Raw genomic sequence first — 5,715 nt, 5'->3', positions numbered from 1 at the left:
TCTTGATCGGTTCCTGCTCTGCTAGCTCTAGGAGTAGTCCTGAGTCTAGTGATTGTTCTTTCTTGGAGCTCGACTCTTTCCCTCAGCTCAATGAGCTCATCTTTAGCCGCCTCCAAGTCGTCTTCCATCCGCTCCCTTGCTTCCTATGCACTTATTACTTCTCTTGAAGTCTCGGCTAGCTAGAGTATCAAGCCGTCTCTCTCGTTTTCCGCGTCGTAGAGTGATGCTTTATGACTTTCAGATTCAGTCATAGCATCCTCTAATTTCCTCTGCAACTCGGCTTCCCTTTGTTTGGCTGTCTCAATCTCCACTTCCTTTGCCTTGGATCTTTCTTTGATCTTGCTGAGCAGTTCATGCACCATGTGCATGTCTTTTTCATCTTCATCTGTCAACTCTAAAGCTTTTTCTGCCACCACCTCCAGTGGCTTCGGCTCTTCTAGTATGTTCTGCTCGTCCAGTTTCTCTTCACTCTCTTTTGTACTCTTTATTTTTTCCTCTGTCCCTCTCCGATCATCTTGTTTTTGTAGGTGGATCCCATAGACTGCCTCAAGGGCCTCTTCTTCAGTGTACCCTATCGCTACCAGATCCTCATAATCGTTTTTCTTTTGCTGAATTGGATCTATCTCCTTTTCCTTGGTCCCGGCCTCCGGCTTTTCCATACCAGCCGTGTCCATCTCTACTGTGGTCTCTTCCACAATGATTTCCGTCTTCTTCGGGCTTGGTACATCGGTAAAGGAGGGCTGATTGTCCTCAGTCATCTTGGCTTTCCCTTTGTTTGCTTGCCCGTCTTTCTCTTGAGGTTCAGTAAACTCATCTACTTTCTTCTTCCCCTTGTCGTCCTTTTTCAGTTTAGCTTTTAAAAGCTGTACTTCCTCTTCAGTGTATGGCTCGACAGGTTGCTGCTCCAGTATAGCCTCTGACTCCTCATAAGCTCTAATATATTGATCATATTGATCAACATGTGGCCTGGCTGAGCTAGTTCCGACTTTAGTGGGGTCCTGCACCCACTTTTCTTCAAAGTCCCCCTTTAGAGCTCTTTCCGCTCTAAACTGCTCCACCAGTCTTTCCATTCTTGCCGCTTTCTGACTTTTGGTTTGCTTGGGAGCAACCTTCTTCTTTGCTTTCTTCATAAGCGGCTCATCCACATTCTCTTCAGGTTCTGAAACTATTTCTAGTTTCCTGCGTGCTCTTGTGGACGCCCTCTTGGATACTTCAGGCTGTTCTTCCTTCTCATCGGCTTCTCTAAGCCACTCATTCTGGGAGGGAACCTTTGGCCATTGATCTCTGGCTCCAATAGCTTCATAAGCTATTCTTGTCAGAACTTCAGCTCCTCCTATATACTTTGGCTTCTCGTTGTGCATGGCAATTACTTGCTCGTGGATGTGTTGAGCGTAATTCACCTCTTTTGGCATATTGCTCTTCAATGCCCATGTGATGGTAGTTGCAATGGCATGGGGTGGTGTCGTATACTTTTGCGGTCTTTTACTGCAAATATGGAGAAACTGGTTGTACAGTCGGCAAAGGGTTGCCGCTCTTTGGTCTGCCATATCTCCATAGGTTGCATTCTGTTTCTTGGACCCATAAACCTCTATAGCCTCCCTTCTTTCCCTGACAGAGCTCCCTTTGTTGTGCAGCTTCAATGCATCTGCAATGAGCTGTGGAGTGATCTGTACCTCTACTTTCTCTCCATCTATTGTTGTCAATGTGGCTTTCCCATCCTTCCGAATGGAGGTTGCCAACTCATACACTCTTCTTGTATCTACACATGATGGTCTCGAGGTGAAGAATCTGTGCAAGTCTGCCCTTTCCAGGTACCTGCTGATGTTCTCTGACCTGCTATAATCCACCAATTCTTGTGGGATCATCTGTATATCCACTGCTTGCCCTTGAGGATCTCTGAAAGTCCCCTGGTAGATCTTTATTCCCTCTTGTTCCAGTACTGCTTCCTCCACCCAAGTTTTGGTTGGCTTGAGGGTTTCTGCTGGAATGTCAAAGGGTTTTGCTTCTGCAAGAGCATCTTTGATTGTCGGTCTCTTTCTCTTTGTTGTTGATGACTTGGCGGAATCCATGGATCCTGTAACTCCAATTTCAGAAGTTAGCGTCTTTTTAGTACTGAAAGCCGAAATGAAGCTTTTAACTATTCAAATGACTTGAAAATTGAAACATGAGCTATTCAGGGCCTAAGGATGCAGGGTAGGTGAAAAAATATGCAAATTGGGCTCAAAATCATGCTGGAGACATTATACGCGTATGATGTCTTTTGTGTCAAAATGACTTCATATTGGTTGTGCTTGTAGCTGATAGTGTATACCTGAGTATCATATGCTTGGATTTGAGTTTGGATACCATTTGGTCAAGTTTTGGCCAGTTTAGTCCAGTTTCGGCTCTTGGCAAAATTTTGAAAGGGAATTGGATTTTATGATCCAAATTGGATAAAACTTGGTGGTTCACCTTCAAATGGCATGTAGATCACTTCTGTTTGGTGGTTAAAGCCTTGAGGTGCCAAAATCACATAGTGAGACATCATACACGTATCATGTCTTTTAGTGTATTTTTGGACCAAATTTCTCTATAAGCTTGGATTTGTCTTTAGATAGGCTTATTCAGTGGATTTATGAATTTTGGATAGATTTTGGGCTAAAAATGGCTCTGGAGACATCATACGCGTATGATGTCTTTTTCATCAATTTTTCATGGGATTGGTTCTGTGGACTCCCCATGTACTAGTAAAGGACTGTCCCTACTCAAATCTTGGTTTGGACTTGAGTATGTTGAATTTGGGCTAAAATAGGCTTTGGATGAAGGATTTTCCCTCAATTGGGCTAATGGGGTGATCCACTTGACCAAATGGTTCCAAACTTCATATGTAGCATGTATTAGATATATATAATGGATGTATGATGTCAAATGAGCAGTTTTGGCTCTGTAAGTGCAAATAGACATTATACGCGTATGTCTTTTGTGTCAAAATGGTGCTTTTTGGTTCCAGATAGCTTATAGATGTGTTAATCAACAATCCTACAAAGTTTCAATGAGTTTGGAGTTATTTTGACAAAATTAGGACCAAAAATCAATTTTATGGACTACTTTGCGTCTTTTTGGTTTTCCTTGGGTTTTCTAACTCCAATTCTCATGATACTTGGTTCATAGGATGTGATTAACCTGTGGAATGAGGCTATGCACTCAAATGTTGAAATGGACGTGAAATTCATGTTGTGAGACATCATACGCGTATGATGTCTTTTCTTAAAATGTTGGTCTTTTTGTGCAAAGAATGCTTTGTGCTAGTGCCCTAAGCCCTGCTAACTAGTTTTCAACTTAAAAAGTCATCAATTTAGCTAAAAAGCCCCCTTATAGGCATTTCAGTCTCCGAAGTCGTCTTTTTGCTTTGGAGTTGAATTTCTTCAACTTTTCTTCTCGAGAGTTGCATTTCCAGCTCATTGGATATGTTGTGAAGCCACCTATTTGGTTGAACTTGACTTTGGCTCCCCGTTCTCCATCTTTCTCTATTTGGTTGCCCGAAAGCGTCTTTTTCACCATCGGTAAGTGAATCAGCTTTCTTTTGGGTTTTGCTTGCAAACATAAGTAATCCATGTATATTTGAAGCTGCTTGTGAAGTTTCACGTCATTTGGTCGTCAATTTCAGCCGTTATGCCAAACTGACGCTTTGTGTGTCCGCAGCCGAATCGGTTGTTCCGACCTACTTTTGGTGATCCAAACTCGGAGATACTCCATGGTTGCATTGCCCTCGATGTTGTTAAGCTTCCTGAGAAGTTTTGTGTCGTTTCGACAACTTTTTCCTGTTTGCCTCTTGCAGGCTCTGTTGACCTAGGGTTTTTCAAGTCGTTCTTTCTCGAGCTTTGAATGTTAGAAACCCATCTTCTATGCTAGGGTAACCCACCTCTAAGTTCTTGCAAGGTTTGGTTAGGCGGTTGTGCCCCTACCTAGCGTTCTTCCCCATTCCCCGTCTGCTCTTGTTTCTTGGTTTTGGTCAGTTTTCGCGACAAAAGTTAATGATAAGCATCAAAAGCTTAATGCAACGAGTCTACCTCTCATGTCTGGTGTCCTCTGAGCTCTCGTAGCAGTCGTAGAAGGCGGCAGAAGGTCGGATGCTCCAGTGTGCTCTTTGCTCTCTCCAAGAAGGTAATAGTGGAAATGAGCTTGAAAGTGATGTGAAAAATACTTAACTTCGGGCTTCCCAGATCACTTGTTATCAAATTTGACATGTGCTCCTATCTCGTCGTGAAATGCACTTTAGGATTTGAAATTTCTCAATTTGGACTCCGTTTGACCTGTTTCTGAGAAATCTGTCCACTTTGCCAAAATTCTGTCATTTCGGGCTTTCCGCAACTTTTTCAGAATTGTACCCAATTTTTACCATGGGTTGCCCTTGTCATTAGGACCATCACCGTCTATCCTTTTCTTTTTTCCGATCTCATTTCACCTGCTTTTTTTATTTTTCTTTTACTTTTATCAAGAAAATCATAAAAAATAAAGGAAAATAGCAAATTGAAGCCAAAAAATTCCAAACATACACGATAAATAGCTGGTAACCCTGTGTATATGAATATACACTTATTTGTGATTTTTGGACTTGGATTACCACTTTTTTTCACTTTTTAGCTCCAAAAACACTCTTATTTAGTGATATTTACACGTCTAGAGACCCAAATTCATCATTTGATCTCTTCTTGTTGCAAAACAAGGTATATAAGGGCATAAATATTATCAATATCCGCAATCAAACATAAAAATTGCAAAATCATGTAAGACACTACCCTTGCAATATAATTTTTGTTTTTCTTTGTTTTTGGCGCTTGTAGCTACTTTGTAACTCCTGTATACCTGTATACCTCCCCCCCTCCTAGTCTGAGTCCTCCCGGACGACTATGAAGTGTCTATGGGCGAAGCAATGTAGTTGTTTTGGTCATAAGTTCCCAGTGCAATTGTAGAGCGATGATACAACAATCTTTCCAATAAAGCTGCTCTTTGTTTGATTGAAGGATTGGTGGTTGGGTTTTGGGTTGGTTTTGGCACTTCAGTAGTAGAATCAATAGATGGATTCTTCTTTACTTTGTTGTTCTTTTTCACAATCCAAATCTGCTTCCGCTTCACTTGTGCTTGCCACAAACTCTTTGCGACCCAAACCTGCTTTGTTCTTTGTGTTGATTTCCTCGACTTGAAATACCTAGGAGTTTCCGTTGATTGTACTGAAGGGAGTTCCTGTTTACAAATCTTTGGGATCCAAATTTGCTTGCTATAGCTTTGTGCCGTCATGAACTTCTTTGGAATCCAGATCTGTTTCACTGTCCTTGATTGTCTGGAATCACTTTTTTGTCTGGTATTGAAGACTCTGTTTTCCACCTTTGTGTTCTCTGGCACAACCTTTTTTGGTCTCCATATCAACTTTGACTCCGTTTTTTCCCAAGGTTGAGCTGTTATATTATTGCTTGTCTTCCTTATCCACTGTTGAGAATTCCTCATCGAAGAGTAATCCGGTTGTATAGAAACTTTTGGTTGCCATTGCTTCTTCTTTTTCTCTGGTTGTTGTTTACCTTTGTCTTTGGATTCGTCCTTTGGAGTTGGCTCTTCTCCTTTGGTGAACTTAACTGATTGACTTTCACCTTCGTATTTGATAAGCACTGATTTAGAACTCCATTGTATTGCTTCTGTCATGGTTGTCCTAGCAATAATGGTTGTTGTGTAGCTTGGTCT

This window comes from Adiantum capillus-veneris, chromosome 18 (genome assembly GCF_014529385.1).
Source record: "Adiantum capillus-veneris isolate H3 chromosome 18, ASM1452938v2, whole genome shotgun sequence".
In the NCBI taxonomy this organism is placed as follows: domain Eukaryota; kingdom Viridiplantae; phylum Streptophyta; class Polypodiopsida; order Polypodiales; family Pteridaceae; genus Adiantum; species Adiantum capillus-veneris.
Note: the sequence above shows the minus strand (reverse complement) of the source record.